Here is a 27,940-nt window from a genome sequence, read left to right on the forward strand (position 1 = left end):
GTTCGTTGGCTTTGTGTCAGAATTGTTAACCAGACATAAAATAAAAAGTTTTCTTCGTGACAAAAAAATATCTCAATAATCTTGCTTCAGAGAAACAAATCGACCAAACAAATTAGGGAGAAATTATTTTTAGCGGAAGTCGATAGTCAAACTGCTTCCTTTCTCAAATATAAAGTACAATTTGGAAAGTCCTGCTACAAAGTCGAACTTTTCTCCAGGTACACTTCCTCTATCAATGAAGAGCAGGAAAACTACCTAAAAAGTAGTAGAGCTAAGGTTGTTGAAAACAAGGATTGAAACGTCAGCCCACCAAGTTAATTTTCTTAAAATTAAAAACAAGAAAATACGGAAATGTCAGCAATGTTCACTTCTTTTGACGATAGGTTAAAAATCGTTAAAAATAGCCTTTCTTAATAGTCAAAAAGCAAGCAACACGCCAGAGTTAAGTATTTATAACATTCAGACCGGGCTTTTCTGTTCTTTCTCTGAAACCGAAAAAGTGCAGTTATCTATGAAAGCGGATGTTACTGCAAGAAAGCCATTTTTTCATTAAAAACCAGACAGTGTGGAACTGACAGTTCTTTCATTAAAAACAGGAAAATTCAAATTTTGCAAACACACCGGTCGACATGTGGTTGCATGGTAACATCATGTTCCTCGACCAATCAAATTAAAGGCATCGAAAGTTTTATGCCAACCCTCCCGGACTCAATAGAGTTACTTAACAGGGAATCAAGAAAGCCATGGCCCATGACACTGACGTGAGTCATAACTGTCACAGTTTGCGACAAAATTCACACCCACAGCTCTTGACTGACGTAGTCCACTACATTAACTACACACTCGCCTTAGAAATTGAGAAGGATATCTTCTTATCTTCTTCAGTCTTAAGGTAAGAGCTTTTCAAACAAGAAAGCTTCTTTATTATCAAACTTAAACTAAGGGAAATGTTACGAATCAAAAGCTATTCTGAACGAAGAAAGATGATGTAGCTCAGTGTCCAAGCATATTGGTTTCATATACCGGAGATGATATCTGTTTAGTCTTCAAGCGCTCAAGTGCCAAGTGATTTTTGAACAGAGATCCGGTATTAAGAGCCAATTTCTCTAATTGGCGAAAAAGAGGCGGCAGCTGGGACATTTCCAAATACGGTGAGTTTCTTTTAGAAAATACCATATTCAAAGGTTCTGAAGCGCTTTAAATTTTGCGAAATCGAGGTAAGTTCGAAAATCCCAGTTTTAGCTCCCAGCCACAGCCGAAAATGGCGCAAAATCATGCATTTTCCTTTTGATTGTACAGATCAAGGCGGTGATATCTATAAATGTGCTTTGGGTAAATCATAGTGCATGTCTCGCTGTTTCTAAAGCATTAATTTGGTTTAAAAAAGCTGCAATTTTTTTAATAATATTTAAGGCCGATCCAAATGCCGTAATCGAAGCTTTTCAGCGAAAGGGCTAATTTGAAAACCATCAACAGCCCACTGGTACATTAAACTTGAAGTCGAAACTAACATTTTCTTACAGCAATCCTCTATATTCTGTCGTGTGAAAATATCTTCCGCAGCTTCGAGAGACATAATCGTAAACTGGTGGTACATTCGTTCGGTGTGAAACGAACACGGAAATTGCCCAGTGTCTTGCATCAAGAACGAAAACTGACTGCGAATGAAAACCTTTTTCTTTATTGTGAATGCTTCAAAATTGTTTTTTGTTATATTCCATTGAGACTGACAGCACCAATACAAAACCATCCATAAGTTGAGAGACCGAAAACGTAGTGCATACGTTAGTAGGTTCATTCCGAAGTTTGCACCAGTTGTATGTGTATTACATATGAAACAGGAAAATGTGGAAGTGTCAGTTATTTCATTTAAGACAGGATCACCCGTCAAAGTGCAGTTGCCATGGCAACATCAGCTTCCTTCCCCAAACAAATTGCAAACTTTTAAAGTTGGCGGGGGCGTCAATAGTGTCCCCTCTCACCCATCTCGATGTGAATAGGGGTTTCTCAACGGGATATTAAAAAAGCCTATTACAAGCGTGCAAGGTTGGTGGGGAGTCAAAAGTCCCCCCCTCCTCTTCCCCCTCCCTATTTTAATAGGGTTGCTCAACGGAAAATAAAGAAAGCCAATAAAAACATCTTTGTTCAAGACTTCAGATGTACTGAGAAGAAAATAAGTAAGGTTGTAAGGTCAGGTATACAAGTTCGATAGAATCTCATTATCATGAATAGTTTTTGTTGAGCGCGACTGAGTTAAGCACATAGTCAAATAGTTGTTGTTTACTCAAAATTGAACGCCAAATATTACGAAGTGTACATGTTAAATTATCATGTTTGATCGCCGAACGAAAGATCAAGTAAAAACACAACGTCGACTGAGGCAGTGTGTCACAAAATTTGATGATTGATATAAGGACATTTCACGTCTTTTCTCTTATTCCAGTTGAACCATCTGTGCACGCCTGCGTCATTTCTGTGACGAACTACGAACTATGCTTTCCCGCGTTATTGTCAGTTATTGTCTAGTGTGTTTTATTAGTTATAAGTTATTCGTAATTTATAGTCAATATACGCGCGGCCGGCGATCACTATTCTAGCGTCGTAGGAACTTGGATAGTCGCTCGCAATATGCTCCGTTATTAAATAACCATTTATCAAGAAATTTCTCGTTACATGGTGTCAGGAGTGGTTTGATCAACAATGGCTTATCTTCAGTCGTTGTCTGCGCCTCATTCTCTCGATATTAATGACTCCAACGTTGTAGAGAAATGGAACGAATGGGGGGAAATGTGGCTACACTACAATGTAACGGTGAGGTCCACGTGGCTACATTCCTCACGGCAATAGGTCCTGAAGCGAGAAAAGTCAGATATGGTCAGATTTAAAGCAGAAAGCGTGGAGCGACATTAAAAAGGCCATCACGCAAGCACCCGTCTTACGTTACTACAGCTTAAATGATGAGGTCACCCTCCAATGTGATGCTTCTGATGCAGCGTTAGGTGGAGGCGCTCTTCTTCAATTACAGCAGCCAGGAAGCTGTGCATCGAGAGCCCTTACCCAAACTGAAAATTGAGAAAGAGCTCCTCGCCATTGTGTTCGCTTGCGATAAATTTGACAAGTGTATTTTAGGCGTGATGTCGTCCAGGTGGAAAGAGACCAAAAGCCCCTGGAGGAGATTTTCAAAAAGAGTCTCTGTGACGCACGCACCTGTTTGACTGCAGCGAATGCTGCTCCGACTTCAGCGTTACAATCTCGAAGTTAGGTACAAGAAAGGCCCTCTCATTTATATCGCTGATACCCTGAGTCCCGCGTATCTCAATGAAACGGCGTCTTGTGAAGAAGTGAAGTCTCACTCCGTCACGACCGCAACAGATTAAAAAAAAAAAAATCCTCTTAAGATCAAGTCTGCAAATCTCTCAAGCGAGTCATGCTGGAAGTTTGGCCAGCCCTTCTTCCAGTTCAAACTGGAACAGTTCCGTAGAGAACTGATTGTCCAAAGGAGCTTGATTTTCCGTGGCTCTCATCTGTTTGCTTCCCAGTGCCCTGAGAAAAGAAATTATGTACCTGGCTCATTAATATTTAAGTCACATTGGCCTTGGTGGTTGCCTTCGTCGTCTGCGGGAATGCATGTTCTGGGCTGGGATGAGCTTACAAATGAAAGACTTTGTCAGTCAATGTGATGTTTGCCAGACTCACCACGACTCGCAAGTCAGGGAGCCCATAATTCAGCACGATCTTTCACCACTTCCTTGGGCCAAGATAGCTGCTGACCTCTACTATTTCCTATGCTGGGTCCTTATAGTTGTGAGGGACAACTTTGGTAACTCCAGTGAGGTGGATTCTCTCTCGACGGAAAACTCCAAAGCCCTGATCAGAAGTCCAATGGCCATGTAGCAGATACGGATCCGTAGTCACTGATAACGGACCTTGCTTTGCATTGTCAGAATTCGCAACATTGACCAGTCAGTAGAACTTTCAACATGTCACTTCGAGTCCCCGCTATACCCAGAGCAATGGAAAGACCAAGAATGCGGTTCGCAACGTTAAACGTCTCTTCACGGAATGCTGAGCTGCTGGTGCCAGTGAGTTTTAAGGACTTCTTGATTGGCGGAATACTCCAAGCGAGAGGATGGACACGGTTCCAGCTCAATGGTTCTTTGGCCGTCGTTGCAAGACAGGATTAAAATAGGGTAAAACAGTCAGAATTGCGTAAATTGCAATTTAGACTGAAGCACACGAACAGTGCAGTGGTCGATAAACCTCTTTCTTTTCATTTGCAATCTGTTTAAGAGAGGTGTTAGGAGGAATTGTAAGGTTTTTCATTGTTTCAAAGTTTAAAAAACACACCGGTTAAGATGCGACTACCATGCCAACATCATGCTTCTCGGCCAAATTACAAGCGTTAATTTGGTTTTCCACCTCCCAGGCTTAATAGGGTTACTCAGCAGGAATTCAAGAAAGCCAATGAAAACGCAATACATTTTTGTCGAAATCAACCAATCAGCTTTCAAGCGTTCGAAATTTGATACCTTCCCAGTCTCAATAGGATTATTAAACAGGAAGTTAAGAAATGAAAACCTTCACGCTATTCACAGTTGTCGTCAAAATCTCCAACACCAAATATACCCACTGCTCTTGACCTAGTCCACTGCATTTACTAAACACTCGCTGGTTAAGTTATGTAACGTTATACAGTCAGAAAGATATCTTCTTTAGTCTTAAGGTAAGAACTTTTTCAAACAAGAAAACTTGTGTAAAATCAAACGATATGCTGAAAGAAGGTAAGAAAGATGGTGTAGTCATCATCGAGCATATTGTTCCGTATACTGAGATGATACCAGATTAGCGTCCAAGTGTTCAAGAGCCATATGTGTTTTGAACATTCAAGTAACAGAGATCGGAAAGTTTTGTTACCAGTATTAAAACAAGAGAAATATTGATTTATAGTGCGGTTTTTAACATACCAGGTGATCAAAAGCGCATTACAACAATAAATAACCTAAAGTTAGCTAGTACGCTAAAGTATGCATGCACATTATCTGACTATTGTTTTTTCGAGGCAAGAAATTTAAGCACGTCCATAGATTTTTCGAACGACTTTCCTTGTCAAACAGAATTGTAGCCAGACTAAAACAGAAAAAAAAACTTTCTTCGTGAAAAAAAAAGTTGAGGAATAATCTTGATTCAGAGAAGCAAATCTACCAAATTAATTAGTGAGCAATCTTTTTTAGCGGAAGTCTGTATTCAGATTGCTTAGTTTTCCAAAAAATGAACTACACTTCGTGCAGTGCGGCTAAAAAGATTTTATTTCTTCAAGTATACTTCTCCACGAATAGCAAGAGTTGACAGTGGAGAAATTGCGTGTTTGGGGTTGAACCCTATATGCATTCTTTTAAAAATAGATAAAAAGTTCTTAGATCATGGCAACTGACATCGGATAAAAAACATTTACTATTAATTTTCAGCAAAATTTGATTCTCCGCACATAATTAGTTTGCATTTAATCAAAATTGCACACCAGATATCACGAAGCATGAAAGTTGATTTACCGTGTTTGATCGCCGAAAGAAAGACTAAGTAAAAACTTATCAAAAGGGAAGTCGACTGAGTTGAACCATCTGCGCACGTCTGCGTCATTCAGTCTTTTGACAACACTTTAAAAAGAATGGAAAATTTATGGTCAAAAAAAGTAAGCAAAACATTAAAGCGAGGGAATAATCATATTCAGACCGGGCTTTCTGGTGTCCCTTCAGGAAAACTAGAAGCGGATCGCTAATTTGCGAAGCAAGGAAAGCTAATCTTCTCCTCTATAAAACGTTTCAAAATGCTGAATAAGATTCATATTTTTGATAAAGCATTTAGCTCAAGTGAAAATTCTTGTTTAATTAAAGTAGATACCGATATTTCATAGTTAAATAATTTCAAGAACTCCTCTTGCAGTCCTGGAATGTTTATATTCTGATCAAGTTCTATTTGAATTACGCACGATCACGGAGATGCCATCTTCTGTAAGCATGACGAACGACACTACCACAACGGGAGCAAATGGTAAATCTGTTATTTATTATTTCCAAGCTTGAAACTTTAGCATTTTAATCATCAAAATCCAATTGCAACGAAATTACAGCTTAAATGACAGATGTGGTCTTATTTGCTTGATGGAATCTACATGGGATCATGATATGGAAATAACAAAAAATGGATATCGTTGTTTTTTCAGCCATCTAAAAACGTGCAATTTCACGTACGGTTGGGTCGGAAACCACAGGGGATTAGGAACTGGGACTAGTCAGGCTGTGACGACATTTTTCGAACCAAACGAATGAAAACGAAAAAACTTAGGGACATATACTAGGAATTAGGCAATCAAGCGTACGTAATTCCAATTCTGGTTCAAAATGGTGAACATGTACAAAACATATGTGGACATAAGTTCTTGTTTTGACGTCACAGCCTCCACAGGAACAAACATTTCACACAGCCCCACAGTCGCTACCCCGTGGTTCGCTCTTCCAGCAGATGCAACGATTCGCTGGACGTTTGCGTATGCAGTGATTTTCCTCATGATTGCTCTGTTGGGCAACACCCTTAGTTTGTTCGTAGTGTTAAAGAAGTCTTCTCAATATCATAGAGTCACAAACCTCTTCATTACTATCATGGCCGTTGCAGATCTCTTGTTAACTGTAACAGAAATGCCGTTCTGAGTGGCTTTTTTGTACCGTTTGAATAAATGGATTGGAGGAATACTGGGTAACATAACATGCAAGGCTTTGTTCTACGTAATTCCAGTCTCAATAGCGGCGACTGTACTGACAATGATGCTCATCTCAATCGATAGATTTTACGAAGTATTCTATCCTTTAAGAGAAAAGATCTTCCGAAAGCCGAAAATCTTGTCAGGCACCATTTGGATCCTGTCTTTTGTGTTAATGCTGCCATATCCTATGTTGTTTCAAGTCCAGTTTAATTCATCTCAAAACGTTTACCAATGTCTACAAGTTTGGCCCTGGGAAGATCCAAACGATCCAACATTTAAAGAAACTCGTCTCGTCCTCAAGATCTTTCACAGCATTGTTTTTGTCATGCTTTACGGGCCTCCTTTTTCTATAATTATCGTCATTTATTTCTTAATTTGTCGTAAAATGTGGCGTCGTATAATTCCCGGAAATGCAACAGATAGTAATCGCGCTGCAGCTGAAAAGTCGAAACGCAAAGTTGTGAGACTGCTGGTGATCGTCATTGTCGTCGCATTTGCGTTGTGTTGGTTCCCGAATTATGTCAATCACTACTTTTAGTTCGTACGACCTGATCTATACGTAAAGGGCATGTTACCCCTTGAAGTGGAATTATTCTTCATCTGGCTCGGGCATGCCAATAGCGCAATAAACCCTTGCATTCATATCCTGATGAGTGACAAATTTCGCAGAGAGCTGGCTTCTACGCTTGCCGGCTGGTGGCCATGTCTACGTCGTTTCAACTGCCCGCTAAATTGCCAAAACAGCTGACCAAGCCTGACTTGTCCAAGAAGAACAAATCAAGTGGCTTCAGGAGTTCTCACTTTAGAGTCATTTATGAAGCAAAAGGATTTAGTTTTATAAATAGTATAATATGCCATAAGATGGAAAGTGAAGGAGGGTTTACTATATTACTATATTACTATATTATAATAGCTTTAGCAGCTGAGGGAAACAAAATTACCGGCGAGAAAAATGGAATTTTTTGTAACACTGATTTGTTTTGGTATTTTAGAAGTAGGACCTGTACAACCTCTTTAAAATATGAACGTTGATCGCTTAGATTTATTTTTTGACCTTGTATGCGTCCTATAGGTCAATAACTCTTGTTATGAGCAACAGCATTGTCGAAAGTTTTTTTTTTTTTTACTGTGATAGTGAGTCAAAAATGGAGCGCGGTGGCCTAATGATTGGTGCGTATGACTCCAATGTAAAGCTCAGGGTTCTAGTCCCGTCTCGCCATTGCAAATGCGTTTTGATCTAGGGCAGGATTCTTTAATCTTGTCTGTTTACAGTAGTTTAATCTGTAGCGAGCCTGAGTTTCCCCATGTCTACGAACTTGACTGGGCATACTGAATATATATTACAGTGGTTCATTGACATACCTCTTTTGATCTTTAATCTGTAAAGTAGAAGTGTGGTAAGGTGGCGTCACTGTTAAGCATATAGTCCCACACTGAACTAAGCAGTAATCTGAACAAGAAGAACATAAAAGAAAAATGTTCGAATGAATATATATCAGTATATCGTTTAGACAAAAACAGGTTATCAGGGTAGTATTTCTTTGGTGCTTTACATTCTATGATGGTCCTCCCTGCACCTACACAGTTCCTGGAGGTACTTCCTCCTTCTTTACCTCCAAGGACTTGCTGTTTGAAGAAATGTGCCAGGAAAATAATGATTAGCCCTGCAGTTTTAGCCAGTCTGTTCTCATCTGAGCAGTTACCGAGTGGTAGAAACTGATTAACGTGAACCATAGAATAGCTTATTAGAAGTATTTAGCTTAGAAGACAATTCTCAAGTAGGCGTTAGCGCAAAATGCATTTAGATTTCATCAAGTTTAAACAATGAAAGTCACAACGGTGACTGTAGTTTGGGTATCGGAGCTTAATTAGGATAGAAGTTTAGGATTTCGTTTCTCAGTTAGTCATAATTTCAGTTGAGAGAGGAATGTATCTACAACTCGACACAATGTTTGATCAAAAGCAAATTAAAATTTCAACACACAATTCCATGCTCTGCTGTGTGGCGACGTATATGTACTGTCAACTCTTTTCTCAATGTTTAGAACTGACAAGACTCTGTATCTCGTTTTTGATGTTTTAGAAGACACTAAGTCCTCTGTGAATCTGTGGCAAGATACGCCTGTGCTGGGAAAATTCATGGAAGTAGCTTTCTACTGGATTTAAACAGCGAGAAATCAAAGTTGAAATGAGAATAGATAATATGTTTAGAAATCATGAGACCTGCAATACGAAAGGTTTAAGGACTTCTGTGAAAGGATTTCTAAAGAATCCTCTTGTAACATGAAAGGGACAATGTTAACGTTATGTATAGTGCACTTTAATGGGTGGCTCGCACCATTTTTGTGAATGCAAGTTCATTTGGAGAAATACATTCATCAGTAGTTTTTAGACACATGTATAAGATAGGTACCAGAAACAATTTAATTCTTAAATGTTTTTTGATTCTGATCCATTCTCTTTGTGTTATTCAGAATCAGAAAGATGCCAGCTTCCATAAATACGACAAACGACACTTCTGCAACAGGAGTGAATGGTATTAATCTGTTATTACATTTCATCCTTTCATGTCCAAGCTCAAAATTTTAGTATTTTGAAAGCGTCATTGCAACGAAATTTAAGTAATTACGTTTTAAAAAGAAGCAAATCATATCAGCAGCAAAAAGATGGGTTGATTTTTCTAACGCCAAGGGGTATTATTATTATTATTTTTTAACAAAAGAAAAAACAAAAAAGATTGTGCTGTTCAGAATATCAATAAATCTGATGTACGGTCTATATCTTACTGAATTTTTGGCGGCCTGTGTTGACGTTAATTGGAGTGAACGTAGACTAATGTTTTCAAGAATGTAAGGAGTGAAAGACCTTTAAATGTAACAAAATAATCCGATTCAGCAACCTGCCAATAAGTGCTCCCTTTCTAACCGGCGCTCCCCTTGACTCTCGCTTATGTCAATAAGCGCCCTATTCGTATGTGCCTCCTCTTCCAATAAGTATAATATATAATAATTATCCACCACTTTCACCGACACTGAGGTGAATAATTGTTTTAGTATATATCACACAAGCTGAATAACTAGCGGACCAAAGAGTAACTTTATTTGTGACAATATAACGACAAATGGTCGGACAAAAAAATTGGCGCGCTCGGAGGTGAATAGTACTTGGCTAATCACCTCCGAGTTAGCCAATCAGCGGGCGCGAAAAGTACTATTCACTTGTGTGGTATATACTAAAATATAATGTAATATAACCTTTAGTTACTCTTTGCAATGTTTATAGCACATAGGCTGACGGCCGAGCAAACAACTGAAACAAATGATTCTCATTGAACACAACATTGCTAAGAATCCCAGCTAGCCGGAGGTAAACCAGTTGGTTATTTTCAAGTGTGGCCGAGGATTTGAACTCGGGGCCATCGTGAAAAACATCCAAGTAGCTAGTGGTCAGACGGTATTCGAAACCGGGACCGCTGGATTGCGAGTCCGACGTGCTGACCGCTCGGCCAAGCACGTTCCCCGTTGCTAATTAAAGAAAGTAACGTTCCAGACATTGACAGATAATGATCTAGTTAAACAAGCAAACGTTATCCTCTCCTTTCTTTTCTGAAGGTAACATCGAAGTAAGTAAGAGAATGGTGTTAAAGTTCTTCTACATCTGCTGTTGTTCATTGTAGTGTTGTAACACATTTTAATGTTTATGCTGAGGAAACAACCCTTTATAACGATAAAGCAATATAGTTCTTGATTTCTTTCCTAGCAACAAACATCACCTTTTCACCGCCGGCACCGTTCAGTATTCCCGCAAATATCAAGATTGGCATGACGACAGCGTATGCAATGATTTTCATTATTGCTTTATTGGGCAACACCCTTGGCCTGTTCGTGGTGTTGAAGAAGTCCTCTCAATTTACCAGAGTCACAAACCTCTTCATTGCCAACATGGCCGTTGCAGATCTGCTTTTAACTTTCACAGTGATGCCGTACCAAGTGAACTACTACTACCGAGAAGTCTCCTGGATTGGGGGAATGCTGGGTAACATAACATGCAAAGCTGTGGGTTACCTCATCCCAGTTTCATTAGGGGCGACTGTCCTAGCAATGGTGCTCATTTCATTCGACAGATTTTACGCAGTACTCTATTCTTTAAGAGAAAAGATCTTCCGAAAGCCGAAAATCTTGTCAGGCACCATCTGGATCCTGTCTTTTGTGTTAATGCTGCCATATCCTATGTTGTTTCAAGTCCAGTTTAATTCATCTCAAAACGTTTACCAATGTCTACAAGTTTGGCCCTGGGAAGATCCAAACGATCCAGCTTTTAAGGAAACTTATCGCGTCCTCAAGATCTTTCACAGCATTGTTTTTGTCATACTTTACGCACTTCCTCTTTCTATAACTGTTGTGATTAACTCTTTAATTTGTCGTAAACTGTGGCTTCGTATAATTCCCGGAAATGCAACGGAGAGTAATCTCGCCGCGGCTGAAAAGTCCAAATGCAAAGTTGTGCGACTGCTGGTCACCATTGTTGCGGTCTGTCGCGGTCTGGTTCCCAACGTATGTTAATATGTACCTTTGGCACGTACGACTTGATCTGTACGTAAAGGGCATGTTACCCCTTGAAGTGGAATTCTTCTTCACCTGGCTCGAGCATGCAAACAGCGCAATAAACCCTTGCCTCTATATTCTGATGAGTGACAATTTTCGCAGAGAACTGACTTCTACGCTTAGCGGCTGTTGTCTTTGTCTCAGTCGTTTAAACTGACTGTCAAATTGCCCAAGCGCATGACCTGATAAAGTCGAACAAACAGTGTGGTCTTAGGAGTTCTTTAGAGTCGCTTACTAAGCAAGACCAAGTAACAGCGTGTAATTAACTATAAATATAAAACCTCCTGTGACCCAGATATGTAAGTGAGTGTTTTTTAAAAGTGACAGGATTAAAATAGGGTAAAACAGTCAGAATTGCGTAAATTGTAATTTAGAAGCACATAAATAGTACAGTAGTCGATAAGCCTCTTTCTTTTCACTTGCAATCTGTTTAAGAGAGGTGAGGAGTAGTGAGGTGGAGCCACGGATAAGTACATCGCTCCACACTGAAATAAGAAAGAATCGGAACTAGAAGAGCGTAAAAGAAAGTATCATTATCTTTTAGTCAAAAACAGTATTTCAAAACAGGCATTTGTTTGCTGCTTTACATTTTATGATGGTCCTTCGTGTAGCTACTCAGTTCAATCTCGATCTATCAGAAATTCCTGGAGGTACTCTTTCCCTCCAATGAGAGAATGTGCTGTTTAAAGAATTGTTCCGGAAAAAAAAATCTATTTAGCTCGTGAGACAATTTTGAAGAAGGCTTAAGTTTGGAGTTTGTTGCTAAACGCACTACGATTTCATCAAGTTTAAATAATGGGAATGACAACGATGACTGTAGTTGGGATATCTGTGGCTAATTAGCATGGACGTTAAGAATTTATTTTTCAGATTTCTCCTTAGTCTTAGTTTCAGTTGAGAGAGGAATATATCTAAACCTCGACACAATGCTTGACCAAATGCGAATTCCAATTTCCACACATGGTAAAGATCATCAGAAATGCACTGCTGTGTAGCGACGTACATGTAAGATTCTCTATCTTGTTTATGATACATTACAAGAAATAAAAAAATACATTGATGAAGCTTTCTAATGGATGTAAAAAACAAGAAAACTAGGAGTGGATGTAAATAAATAATATTTTTAGAAGTCATAAGACCTGCATTACGAAAGGTCTTCTGAGAAACTTATAAAAGAATCCTCTTGGTAGTATTAAACAGATAACCTTCCCTTTATGCTTAGCTGCAGTTTCATAGCACCATTTTGTGAGTGAAAGTTAAATTGGAGAACTACATTTATAGTCTTTGTGTAAGATACATGTACATACCAGTATAACCACAATTTAATTGGTGGCTAAAACAATTTTGCGAATAACCGAGAAGTTACATTAATTAAGGAAGTCACAGACTGCATACAAATGCATATGGTAGCACAGGTACAATAGAATTTGTGGTTTACTGCACTTTTGTGAGCGATAGTTCATTTGGCAGAATTACGTAACGTAAATGGAAGTTTGTATTAGCCAATTAAAATCCTTATCAATACTTCATTTGTTTGGCGTCGTATCTCTTAATAAAGTTAAATGTCAGTGCTATGCAGCAACCGTTTCAATCCCACACCGTTGTATGCACTTCTCATGACAGGCTTCCATTCTCAAGTGAGGAAAATTAGGGGCCACTTCTAAGGTTACTTTCTTTGTTATTTTCACGTAGGGGCCAAACCACCCCCCAAATGTTTCGTCAGTTCTTGGGTATTTCACATTACTTCGCATTACTTAAAAAGTATTGACTCTTTCTACACCAAACTTGGCAGATGAGCAGGAGACCTATTGCCAATTATATTTTCATGAAAAATGTCAGTAAATGTCAAAGTTGTTACGTCACAGTGATGACGTCATGTTTTTGGCCACTTTTGAAGTTTTTAATATGCATATTTTTTACAATGTGTTCGAAAGAGCACATTAAGGGGAGTTGAAACCTGAAAAAATTTTGTCCATATCACAAAAATTAAATGAAGTATGGCATTTTTAAATATGAAAAATAACTCTGCAAAATATGGGGTCCCCCCCTTGAGAAAAATCCCCAAATTGGAGCCGTAATTTTGTTCCAGCAAATGCAGCTATGTTGCACATGTGATGTGCCAGATGACTAAAGCAAAAACAAAGAAGAAAATCGAAATAAAAAATTATTCCTCTAGTGTTATTGCGTTAAAATTAGTTTTGCGACGTCATAACCTGTGACGTCACCCGTTTTTTTTACTGTTAATACCATCCTAACAAAGCCGAAAATCAAATTTCTAAAACCATACGATTTTTGACAACATCAAGCTTTCTATTTTTCTAGATTATTAGCCTTCCTAGAAAAAAACTGAAAAAAATAAACCAGAGAGACTGACTTAAGAAGGACAGTATGGTTAAGCAAATTCCGGGGGGGAAAGCAAAAAAATATTTAATTTACCATATCTCAAAAAATAATCACCATAGCAAAAAACGATTTCCGGTATTTTACTCCTCAAGTCAAGGCCTTTCCAATGACATAATCTTTACATCAGATTTTACAAAAAATTATAGCACGTTTTGGTGACGTCATCAATTATGACGTCATAATCTGCCATTTTGTCACAACCTCCAAATTAAAATAAACCGGAGAACAAAGAAAGCTCATCTGCCAAACTTGGTTCAGAAATATATAAACCAAGCAAATATAGCCTTCATGAAACATTTGGGGGGTGGTTTGGCCCCTACGTGTTCGCTTGGGTTAATTTCCGAAAAGTTGGGTGGAGGTTGTGCGACGGGTTTCTTGGAATTGTTACTGTATTTCAGAACAAATTATATGATTTTCACTGCTGTATTTCAAACACTTCAGCCAAGCATCTATACCTTTTATCAGACTAGACGTTTCCCAGGTTTGCTTCAAAATTGCCGATGTTAATTAAACATGAATAATAACACTAAAAAAAGGAGATAATTTAACAGTTATACCCAATAGCTAATTTAAGTGTACAGAACATACCCTATTTTAAACCAAAATTGTTTCAATAACCATATTCTTTGGCGCCGCGCTTGAACGCCTAACTTATAAAGGTAACACCCCAGGGGAAGTGGGGTTGGGGGGCATTCTAAGTGGCGTAATTAAGAACAATCAATCGGTTTGTATATGAACAATCTGCAAGTTATTTGGTCGTTCACTGTCTTTTCTAAGGCTACTTGGTTTACAAAGAACGAATGAAAAGAGGATTCCAGGAAGGTAGTAGCTTTGCAAATGCAGCCGTTGCTGATTGAACGCCAATATGAGAGTCCTGCCAGACCCAGAAGCTCGTACAGAACACAATTGAAAGAATAAATTAAATGGACACGAAGCTAATACTAAAAGAAATACGGTGTTTAAGTAGACTAAATGCACGGACACTCTCCTTTGAATACACAATATAATTTTAAGGACGATATATTTGTTCTCTCAACTTCACTCGCCTTTGCCTCCGCGCGTGCACAATGTTCATCATGTTATTTAATTGTAGTTATTGTTTAATCAGAATTGTACGTCAGAGAAAACTAAAAACGCTTTCTCTATGACGGAAATATAAAACAATATAGAAAGCTAATACGAAGAAAACGTCGACCGATTTAATTAGTTAGGATCGTTTTCATTGAAAGCCGTTATTTACTCTACTCTGTTTCCCAGAAAATATATTGCACTTCGGGGAAAAGCCGTATTTTTAACGCTACATTTCTCAATAAAGAGCAGGAGCTGACAGCATAGAAATTGGGTGTTTGAGTTTGAACCCCACGCGCAGGGTTTATAAATTAAACATCGATAAGCGATCGTCGCCGACATACGATAAAAAAGACTAACATTTCCTTTTAATTCTCAGCTCAATAAAACCAAAATCAAATATTAGCACAAACTCAGTTGGTAGTTAATCAGAAATTGTACACGTTTTGACATGGATCTTAGCTCAGCAAATTCAAAATTAATTCCCCACACGTAATTGACATTTAATTTAGGTTGTACGCCAGATAGCACGGAGAGCAGAAAAATTGGGTGTTTGAGTTTAATCTCCATTTGCATGCTTTTTAACTTGGATAAAAATTTCTTAGTTTATATAGACTAAAAAGGATTCTCAGCTGAGTCATTTTTTGGGTCATTTTTCCTTGAAATTATTGGCTTTTGAAGGAAAAATAGTCATTTTTTGAAACAGCTTCCTGCCATTGTCGATCCGCCATCTCGGATTTGATATTTTTTGTGCACCATTAATTCAGCAAAAGTTATCAAAACCGATAAATAAACCTAAGGTAGTCATAAAAGGAAATAAGGTCAATCTTTTTTTTTGAATATAGACAAAAAAATCTGGAAGTGTAAGTTTTTTCGTTCTTTCAAAGTATAAAAAACACACCGGTTGAAATGCGACTACCATGCCAACCTCATGCTTCAATTCTCGGCCAAATTACAAGCGTTAATTTGGTTTTCCACCCTCTCGGGCTTATAATTAATAGGGTTACACAATAGGAATTGAAGAACTGGCCAATGAAAACGCAAGACATTTTTGTCGAAATTAACCAATCAGCTTTCAAGCGTTCAAAATTTGGTGCCCACCTTCCCGGTCTCAATAGGATTATTGATTCATAGTTGTCGACGAAATCTCCAAGACCAAACACACCCACTGCTCTTGACCGAGTCCACTGCATTTACTAAACACTCACTGGTTAAGTTATGTAACGTTATACAGTCAGAGGGATATCTTCTTTAGTCTTAAGGTGAGAGCGTTTTTAAACAAGAAAGCTTGTTTAAAATCAAACGATAATATGAAAGAAGCTAAGAAAGATGATGTAGTCATCATCTAGTATATTGTTCCGTATACTGAGATGATACCAGTTTAGCGTCCAAGTGTTCAAGAGCCACATGTGCTTTGAACATTTAAGTAATAGAGATCTGAAAGTTTTGTTGCCAGTATTAAAACAAGAGAAATAGTTCGCGAAGAATTAATTAAGTTAGCTAGTACGCTAAAGTATGCAAGCACACATCATCTGACTATTGTTTTTTCGAGGCAAGAAATTTAAGCACGTACATAGAATTTTCAAACGACTTTCCTTGGCAAACAGAATTGTAGCCAGGCTAAAAAAAGAAAAAAAAAATTTCTTTGTGAAAAAAAGTTGAAGAATAATTCTGATTCAGAGAAGCAAATCTACCAAATTAATTAGTGAGCGATCGTTTTTTTAGCGGAAGTCCGCATTCAGTCTGCTTAGCTTTCCAAAAAATGAACTACACTTTGTGCAGCTAAAAATATTTCATATCTTCAAGTATACTTCTCCATGAAAAGCGAGAGTTGAATTGGGTGTTTGTGTTTGAACCCCATATGCATTCTTTTAAAAATAGATAAAACGTTCTTAGTTCATCGCAACTGACATCAGATAAAAAACATTCACTATTAATTTTTAGCTCAATAAATTTAAAATTTGATTCCCCGCACATAATTAGTTTGCATTTAATCAAAATTGCACACCAGATATCTCGAGGTGTCAAAGTTGATTTAGCGTGTTTGATCGTCGAAAGAAAGACTAAGTAAAAACTTATCAAAAGGGAAGTCGACTGAGTTGAACCACCTGCGCACGTTTGCGTCATTCAGCCTTTTGAAAACACTTTTAAAAGAATGGAAAAATTTATAGTCAAAAGGTAAGAGTAGTAATGCACGCTCAAATGACCGGTAACCAATCAGGAGCCGAGAGAGACAATAGGCTATTGTCTGGAGAACAATGGATGCTATTGTTTCCCAAATCCAAAATGGCGCCTTGAAAAATCGGACCAATCCGGAACCGAATTAAGAATTCAAGATGGCGACGCCCACGAAAGTCAGCCATGTTGGAAAACAGCCCACCAGCCTCGAGAGAGGACCTGGGATCGGTCTCACGGATTTCCATGGCGACACAAATCACGCCAGGGTCACGCGAAAAATGTCATGCAACTTCAAACTCGATACTTACAGTGTCCTGTGGTCCTAAACGACAGAGGTCCGTCCGGCAAGTGGCCATGATGAAAACTGAGAGACTTGGGTCCGAAATAAACACATCCGAGGATTTAGAGTGAAGTGATGGGTCTCGAATCACACTTATATACCTTTCTATTCGTTCCAAAGCATCCTGGGACGTTGACCTCATCGGGAACCAATCCTAGACTTGCCCCACTCCCTTCGCGGTCGAAGGGGTACAAAGCATGGTGGGACGGTGACCTCATTGGGAACCTGATCCTAGACTTGTCCCACTCCCTTCTCGACCGAAGGGATAAAATAGGGATGAGGGAGTGCTCCCTCTTAGTCTGCTATATAAAACCTTCACACATTTTGAAAGGGAGCAAACAAAGTTGTTGACTTACGAAATGGAAGTGAGAAGAAGTCGAAGACTACTAGGATTGACCCCCGAAGTAGATGAGTTCAAGCACAAATGTTCCATCTGTCAAGGCGAACTTGTCATTGACTCCTTGACTCGATGAAGTGCGAAAACTTATTGCTGTGGGAAATTTTTGAACAAGAGATGTTTGCAACAGGAGTTACAATACTCAGATAAGTGCGGACATTGCAAAACCTCAAATCCTCGGGGGAATGAAGATGAGGAACAACTTACACCTTGGGAGGAGGTGGTACGCGAGAGGATTACCAACGCAACGAATGCCATCAATAGGTATCGGCAAGGGGGACGGCCTTATCATATTCACAATCGTAATATTGTTTCGTGGAGGACCTTGCCGTACCATGCGAATCTTTCCATCTGGTTTGAATTTTATACAAGACTCACCATCTTCGTGCAGCAAAGGCGAAACGCTGCCCTGTACATCCATGCTTATGTCAACTTGCCGTGGACGACCATTACTCAATCAATAAGACAGACGGTGTATTGAATGTTCAGTAGAAACATCCCCACGGAGGTAATGCTCGGCGTACGCGAAGTAAAGTTTAGGTTATTGTTCCTGTCGTGGCTGCATTACGACTCTGAGGATGAAGTGATCATCAATAGATTAACTCTTTAGTAATTCTTTTCACCCACCCCCATTTACCCTGAAGACACAGCTTGGGTGTAACGTCTAACTTTTATTGTAACTCAAAAAACTCGCAAAAAAACAAAACAAAGAGTCTGAGTCTTTATAGCGTTTATTGAATAATGATAATAAAAATAATAACATGAACTCCGAAAGAGAATTGATTACAATTTTTAACTCTTTAAGTCTTGACCGTCGGTATTCCACAAAGTCTTGGGAACTAAACTCGTTTCCAGTTTCACAGACTCTTGGTCCCTGGCCCTAAAACGCACGATATTCTGCCCTAGTTTTCTTTGCTTTAGGTCACGAAGTCTTTGCCTGATCCGTTCCTTATTCTTGGCATAATAACCTCTCCAATATTCGTTGATCCGTTCCCTGTTGTTTTTACAGTATTGTCTTCGGTAATTTCTGATGTGCTCCTTGTTCTGTTGATAATAGGCTATCTGACTGCTGGCGAGTCGTTCCTTGTTTTCATACCATCTCTTACGACACCACCACCACCTCATCCACCACTGCCACATTTACCACCACCACCACCACATTCACCACCACCACATCCACCACCACCGCCACCACCACCACATTTACCACCACCACCATTACATCCACCACCACCTGCACCACCACCACCACATTCACACCACCACATCCACCACCAACACCACCACCGCCACCACCACCACATTCACCACCACCACCACATTTACCACCGCCACCACCACCACCACTTCACCACCACCACATGCACCATCACAACCACCACATTCACCACCACCACCCCCTGTACCACCACCACATTTACCACCACCGCCACATCCACCACATTCACCACCACAGCCACATCCACCACCTAGACCACCACCACCGCATCCACCACCACCATATCCACCACCATATCCACCACCACCAAATCCACCACCACCACCACATTTACCACCACCATCACCACCACCACCACCACCACCACATCCACCACCACATCCACTACCACATCCACCACCACATCCACCACCACCTACACCACCACCACATTCACAACCACCACATCCACCACCACCACCACCACCACCACCACCACATTCACCACCACCACCACCACTTCACCACCACCAAAACGACATGCACCACCACATTCACCACCAGCACCACCTCCTATACCACCACCACATTTACCACCACCACCACATCCACCACATTCACCACCACAGCCTCATCCACCACCTAGACCACCACCACCACATCCACCACCACCACGACCACCACCACATCCACCACCACATCCACCATCACATCCACCACCACATCCACCACCACCTACACCACCACCACATCCACCACCACCGCCATCACCGCCATCACCGCCACCACATCCACCGCATCCACCACCACCACATCCACCACCACCACCACTACCACCTACACCACCACCACCATATTTACCACCACCACCACATCCACCAACACCACCACATCCACCAGATTCACCACCACCGCCACATCCACGACCTACACCACCACCAGATTCACCATCACCACCACCACCACCACCACCGCCGCCGCCATCACACCACCTACCCCACCTCCACCACACTCGTCAACTCCATCATTAACCATGTATAAAACTAAGGCATTAACTGCCTCAATTCATTTTGAGTCAAACTAGCAAGGAGTCATGTCCCTTTATTGTCGATATTGTCATAGACTATTCTCTCGTGCAGACAGTAGAATTCGTAACGAAAAACATAGTTCTCAAAGCAGTGGATCAGGGTTGTCTGTAAAATGGCCTATCACAAAAAAATATTATGCCAAGAACAGACATCAAATCCTGGTCCAGCAAAAGAGATATCGTGCAGAGAACGTCGGGATTCTCAAAACCCGTCGTAAAAGATGGTATGAAGACAACAAGGAACGACTCGCCAGCAGCCAGAGAGCCTATTGTCAACAGAACAAAGAGCACATCAGAAATTACCGAAGACAATACTGTAAAACAACAGGGAACGGATCAACGAATATTGGAGAGGTTATTATGCCAAGAATAAGGAACGGATCAGGCAAAGACCTCGTGACCTAAAGCAAAGAAAACTAGGGCGGAATATCGTGCGTTTTAGGGCCAGGGACCAAGAGTCTGTGAAACTGGAAACGAGTTTAGTTCCCAAGACTTTGTGGAATACCGACGGTCAAGACTTAAAGAGTTAAAAATTGTAATCAATTCTCTTTCAGAGTTCATGTTATTATTGTTATCATCATTATTCAATAAACGTTGTAAAGACTCAGACTCTTTGTTTTGTTTTTTTTTTGCGAGTTTTTTGAGTTACAATAAAAGTTACACGTTACACCCAAGCTGTGTTTTCAGGGTAAATCGGGGGGGGGGGGGGGGGGGGCAGGTGAAAAGAATTACTAAAGAGTTAATCTGTTGATAGTCACTTCATCCTCAGCGTCGTAATGCAGCCACGACCGGAACAATAACCTAAACTTTACTTCGCGTACGCAGAGCATTACTTCAGTGGGGATGTTTCTACTGAACATTCTATACACCGTCTGTCTTATTGATTGAGTAATGGTCGTCCACGGCAAGTTGACATAAGCATGGATGTACAGGGCAGCGTTTCGCCTTTGCTGCACGAAGATGGTGAGTCTTGTATAAAATTCAAACCAGATGGAAAGATTCGCATGGTACGGCAAGGTCCTCCACGAAACAATATTACGATTGTGAATATGATAAGGCCGTCCCCCTTGCCGATACCTATTGATGGCATTCGTTGCGTTGGTAATCCTCTCGCGTACCACCTCCTCCCAAGGTGTAAGTTGTTCCTCATCTTCATTCCCCCGAGGATTTGAGGTTTTGCAATGTCCGCACTTATCTGAGTATTGTAACTCCTGTTGCAAACATCTCTTGTTCAAAAATTTCCCACAGCAATAAGTTTTCGCACTTCATCGAGTCAAGGAGTCAATGACAAGTTCGCCTTGACAGATGGAACATTTGTGCTTGAACTCATCTACTTCGGGGGTCAATCCTAGTAGTCTTTTATCCCTTCGGTCGAGAAGGGAGTGGGACAAGTCTAGGATTGGGTTCCCGATGATGTCACCGTCCCACCATGCTTTGGAACGGGGAGTACCCCCTCGCCCCCATTTTTACCTCTTGGACCGCGAAGGGAGTGGGGCAAGTCTAGGATTGGTTCCCGATGAGGTCAACGTCCCAGGATGCTTTGGAACGAATAGAAAGGTATATAAGTGTGATTCGAGACCCGTCACTTCACTCTAAATCCTCGGATGTGTTTATTTCGGACCCAAGTCTCTCAGTTTTCATCATGGCCACTTGCCGGACGGACCTCTGTCGTTTAGGACCACAGGACACTGTAAGTATCGAGTTTGAAGTTGCATGACATTTTTCGCGTGACCCTGGCGTGATTTGTGTCGCCATGGAAATCCGTGAGACCGATCCCAGGTCCTCTCTCGAGGCTGGTGGGCTGTTTTCCAACATGGCTGACTTTCGTGGTCGCCGCCATCTTGAATTCTTAATTCGGTTCCGGATTGGTCCGATTTTTCAAGACGTGATCTTGGATTTGGAAAACAATAGCATCCATTGTTCTCCAAACAATAGCCTATTGTCTCTCTCGGCTCCTGATTGGTTACCGGTCATTTGAGCGTGCATTGTTACTGGTAAGCAAAACATTAAAGCGAGGGAGTAATCATATTCACACCGGGCTTTTTGGCGTCCCTTCAGGAAAATTAGAAGCGGATCGCTAATTTGCGAAACAAGGAAAGCTAATCTTCTCTTCTACAAAACGTTTCAAACTGCTGAATGAGATTCATATTTTTGATAAAGCATTTAGCTCATGTGAGAATTCTTGTTTAATTAAAGTAAATACCGATATTTCATAGTTAAAATAATTTCAAGAACTCCTCTTGCAGTCCTGGAATGTTTATATTCTGGTCACGTTTTATTTGAATTATGCAGGATCACGGAGATGCCATCTTCTGTAAACATGACGAACAACGTTACCACAACGGGAGCAAATGGTAAATCTGTTATTTATTATTTCCAAGCTCGAAATTTTAGCATTTCGATCATCAAAATCCGATTGCAATGAAATTACAGCTTATATGACAGATGTATTTTTATTTGCTTGATGAAATCTACATGGGATCATGATATGGAAATAACAAAAAATGGATATTGTTGTTTTTTCAGCCATCTAAAAACGTGAAATTTCACTTACGGCTGGGTCGGAAACCACAGGGGATTAGGAACTGGGACTAGTCAGGCTGTGACGACATTTTTCGAACCAAACGAATGACAAGGAAAAAACTTGGGGACATATACTAGGAATTAGGCAATCAAGCGTACGTAATTCCAATTCTGGTTCAAAACGGTGAACATGTACAAAAGCTATGTGGACATAAGTTCTTGTTTTGACGTCACAACCTTAATAGTCCCAGTCTTCGAAGCACCTTCAGAAGCCCTATTGCTACAGTTCTTCTGTTGTTGTTCATTAGTGTTGTATCACATTTTGAAGTTGATTCTCAAGAAGAAAACTTTCCTCCCGTCAGATGTTAGTGTTCCCCGTAATAAGCATTTGCTCTCCAATTAGCACCTCCCTCAAGTTATCAGAAAACTAGTACCCAGGGTGTAACAAACTTTAGTTCACTCTAACGAACGCGGACCGTACATGAATGGCACTTTACGCACTGTCGTAACCTACACTGACAGTTTCAAAGAGTTCTGAAACTCCCAAATTATCAGTTATTTTCGGTTGCTCTTTGCAGGAACAAACATTTCACACAGACCCACAGTCGCCACCCCGTGGTTTGCTCTTCCAGCAGATGGAAGGATTCGCTTGACGTTCGCGTATGCAGTGATTTTTCTCATTGCTCTGTTGGGTAACACCCTTGGTTTGTTCGTAGTGTTAAAGAAGTCTTCTCAATCTCATAGAGTCACAAACCTCTTCATTGCTAACATGGCCGTTGCAGATCTCTTGTTAGCTGTAACAGCAATGCCTTTCCAAGTGGCTTCTCTCTACCGTTTGAATGACTGGATTGGAGGAATGCTGGGCAACATAACATGCAAGGCTTTGTTCTACGTTATTCCGGTCTCAATAGCGGCGACTGTACTGACAATGATGCTCATCTCAATCGATAGATTTTAGGCAGTATTCTATCCTTTAGGAGAAAAGATCTTCCGAAAGCCGAAAATCTTGTCAGGCACCATTTGGATCCTGTCTTTTGTGTTAATGCTGCCATATCCTATGTTGTTTCAAGTCCAGTTTAATTCATCTCGAAACGTTTACAAATGTCTTCAAGTTTGGCCCTGGGAAGATCCAAACGGTCCAACCTTTAAGGAAACTCGTCTCGTCCTCAAGATCTTTCACAGCATTGTTTTTGTCATGCTTTACGCGCTTCCTCTTTCTATAATTATCGTCATTTATTTCTTAATTTGTCGTAAAATGTGGCGTCGTATAATTCCCGGAAATGCAACAGATAGAAATCGCACTGCAGCTGAAAAGTCGAAACGCAAAGTTGTGAGACTTCTGGTCGTCACTGTCGTCGTATTTGCGTTGTGTTGGTTCCCGAATTATGTCAATCACTACTTTTGGTTCGTACGACCTGATCTATACGTAAAGGGCATGTTACCCCTTGAAGTGGAATTCTTCTTCTTCTGGCTCGGGCATGCCAATAGCGCAATAAACCCTTGCATTTATATCCTGATGAGTGACAAATTTCGCAGAGAGCTGGCTTCTACGCTTGCCGGCTGGTGGCCATGTCTACGTCGTTTCAACTGCCCGCTAAATTGCCTAAACACCTGACCTAACCTGACTTGGCCAAGAAGAACAAATCAAGTGGCAGGAGTTCTCACCTTAGAGTCGTTTATGAAGCAACAGGATTTAATTTTATAAAGAGTATAACATGCCATAAGATGGAAAGTGAAGGAAGGTTTGCTATCGAGTATGCAGGGCAAAAGTTTTATTCACAGGGAAGAAGCCTTATTGAATTTTGCAGTAGCATATTATAGTAGCTTGAGCAGCTGAGGGAAACAAAATTACCGGCGAGAAAAATTGAATATTTCGAAACACTGATTTGTTTTGGTAGAAGTAATATCAATACAACCTCTTTAAAAGATGAACGTTGATAGTTAAGATTTATTTTTTGACCTTGTATGCATCCTATGGGTCAATAACTCATGTTTTTCTTACTGAGTCAAAAATGGAGCGCGGTGGCCTAATGATTCGCGCGTATGACTCCAATGTAAAGCTCAGGGTTCGGGTCCCGTCTCGCCATTGCAAATGCTTTTAATCTAGAGGAAGAGGCTTTAATCTCGTCTGTTTACAGTAGTTTTATCTTTAGCGAACCTGAGTTTCCCCATGTCTACGAACTTGAATGCGCATACTGAATATATAGCACAGTGGTTTATTGACATACCTCTTTTGATCTTTAATCTGTAAAGGAGAAGTGTGGGTAAGGTGGAGTCACTGTTAAGTACATAGTCCCACATTGAACTAAGCAGTAATCTGAACAAGAAGAACATAAAAAAAAATGTTCAAAGTAATATATATCAGTATATCGTTTAGACAAAAACAGGTTATCAGGATAGCATCTCTTTGGTGCTTTACATTCTATGATGGTCCTCCTGCACCTACACAGTTCCTGGAGGTACTTCCTCCTTCTTTACCTCCAAGGACTTGCTGTTTGAAGAAATGTGCCAGAAAAACAATGATTAGCCCTGCAGTTTTAAGCCGACCTGTTCTCATCTGAGCAGTTACCGAGTGGTAGAAACTGATTAACGCGAACCATAGAATAGTTTATTAAAACTATTTAGCTTAGGAGACAATTCTCAAGTAGGCTTTAACGCAAACTGCATTTAGATTTCATCAAGTTTAAACAATGAAAGTCACAACAGTGACTGTAGTTTGGGTATCGGAGCTTAATTAGGGTAGAAGTTTAGGATTTCATTTCTCAGCTAGTCATAGTTTCAGTTGAGAGAGGAGTGTATCTACAGCTCGACACAATGTTTGATCAAAAGCAAATCCAAATTTCCACACACACATTTCCATGCTCTGCTGTGTGGCGACGTACATGTACTGTCAACTCCTTTCTCGATGTTTAGAACTGATAAGACTCTGTATCTCGGTTTTGATGTATTACAAGACACTAAGTCCTCTGTGAATCTGTGCGCAAGATACGTCTGTGTTGGGAAAATTCATGGAAGTAGCTTTCTACTGGATTTAAACAGTGAGAAATCAAAGTTGAAATGAGAATAAATAATGTGTTTGGAATCATGACACCTGCAACAAGAAAGGTTTAAGGACTTCTGTGAAAGGATTTCTAAAGAATCGTCTTATAACATGAAAGGGACAGTGTTTACGTTATGTATAGTGCAATTTAATTGGTGGCTTTCACCGTTTTTGTGAATGCAAAGTTTATTTGGAGAAATTACATTCATCAGTAGTTTTTAGACACATGTATAAGATAGATACCAGCATAGAAAAAATTTAATTGGTGGCTGTTACACCATTTTTGCGAACGAAAGTTCATTTGGAGAAATTATATTAAGGAATTCACAGTCTGTATATACATGTATTATAGATAGCAGCCACCATTAGTCTAATTCAGGAAGAGGTCTGCTGCCTTTGTGAACGAACGTTCATTTGGTAGAATAACAGTGAATATTTCATGGTCTGTGTTCAGTGTGTGTTTACATGTTTAAGATAGATGCCAGAATAAAAACAATTTAATTGGTGCAGTGGCTTGCACCATTTTTGTGAACGAAAGTTCATTTGGGAAATTACGTAACGTAAACGGTAATTTGTATTAGTTTAAGAAATACACCATCTTCATTAAAACCGTATCCATACCTGTCTTGCTTGCATTAATAACTTAATAAAGTTCAGAAGTCAGTGCTTTGTAAAAAGCATTTCCATTATCGCACCATATCGTTTCATTTCTCAAGTTGAGTGTTCTCCTCGGCTTTACCTTCCGAACATTTGAGTGGAGTATGTGCAATGCCTTCTTGAAATTCTAACTGTATTTCAGACCAAATTATGTGATATCACTAACCCTATATCAGACAAGATCCGGCAGAGAAATTGCTTCGGTTTGCTTCAAATTCCCGATGTTAACTTTTATAATTATGTTTAAAAACACTGATAAAAATAGATTGTTTTAAAATGATAGTTAATTGCTGTTCAAAGTGTACATAAGATACCCTATTTCAGACCAGAACGGTTATGTAACCATACCTTTTGGCGTCGCCCTTGAATATATAGTTTATATCTATGCGGGGTCACTCAGTAGGAAGCGTAGTTAACAACATTCAATTAGTTCTTAGATAAACAGCTTGCAAATGAGTCTGTCGGAAGGATGCAGGCCACTGGCTTAGAGTTGGAGTCGTCCCTTTCTTTTCCTAGCATGCGGCGCGAATACACGACTCACGCAAAGCAAAAGAACGATCGAGCGGCGAGAAGTGCGGACGCGGAAAGAAGGAAAAGGTTTTTTTCCTGTCTCGCCTCATTCCCTTCTCGTTTCTTTCCCTGGTTTATATAACTTCGGGTTTTCCAATCACTAGGAGGATTTCAGGAACAAAATAACCGACTGTTCGTAGTCTTCCACTGTCTTTATTTACAACAGGTCATGACAATACCCCAAGCCTTAAAAACTAATACAGGTTGGGTTTATCGCGAATGTATGGATGGAGGGTTCCAGGAAGGTAGTAGTTTTAAAAATGGAGACTTAGCTGATTTCGCGTCAATATGAGAGTCCCAAGAGACCCAGAAACGCCGTTCCGAACGCAATTGGAAAATGCTCGTTTCAAGCAGACTGGAAAGAAAACTATTACTGACGGAAATACAGCATAGACTAAACAGATAGTATACGAAAAGCAGCAGCGTTCTCTTTAAAAAAGTTTAAGGAAAGTTTACGTTTTCCCAACCTCCCTCTCCGCCGCCTCCGTTTCGCAGTACGGCGTCATGCTATATAAAAGCACGATTTGCAGGAGTTTTTCATAGGGGACAAACGTGAACAGGATGAACTTTATGCGTACGCGTACTTGAATTCCCTCCTCGCCAGCTTTATGTACAATAATTCCCACGTTTAAAAAAAAAAACAATCAAAATAAAAAACTCGGTTTCGGGTAGTGACGACACAGACGGTATTACTGGTTCTTGGGAGTGAGACTTAAAAGGAGACGCCTGCAATTCAGGCTACACAATGATTCGCAGTGAGAACAACGAAAGAAAAGAGGTCTCCACTCGTTCTCCACGTACTTGTATGCTTTCGCTTGTGTAACTCTCTGCTGTCCTCACTGATCTAATTCTTCGTCTCTTTATTATACGTGTAGTGCAGTATGCTCAGACCGCTAAAACAAACCGAGCTATTCAAATAAAACGTGAGCAGGATTAACAGGGCTTTTTGCCACTCGTGAAAACCATCCGGAAAATAAGCCTATCAGGAGAAAATCTTAAAATTAAATGTTTTTTTTGCTATCATTTATTTACCTTCCTTCACTAATTGGAACTATTCAAACAGCAAATATTTATATATTCGTTTCGTAAATGACATATTAGTCATCCATCATCCATAT

The 27,940-nt window shown here is 40.0% G+C and overlaps 2 pseudogenes; both read left to right on the forward strand.

Moving 5' to 3' along the window:
• The first annotated feature begins 5,061 nt into the window (after positions 1–5,061).
• LOC145471223 (uncharacterized) lies at positions 5,062–20,285 on the forward strand (annotated as a pseudogene).
• A 2,808-nt stretch (positions 20,286–23,093) lies between these two features.
• LOC145471239 (neuropeptide FF receptor 2-like) lies at positions 23,094–24,413 on the forward strand (annotated as a pseudogene).
• Positions 24,414–27,940: the final 3,527 nt, after the last annotated feature.

The sequence above is a fragment of the Orbicella franksi genome, chromosome 2 (assembly GCF_964199315.1).
Source record: "Orbicella franksi chromosome 2, jaOrbFran1.1, whole genome shotgun sequence".
NCBI classification, from domain to species: domain Eukaryota; kingdom Metazoa; phylum Cnidaria; class Anthozoa; order Scleractinia; family Merulinidae; genus Orbicella; species Orbicella franksi.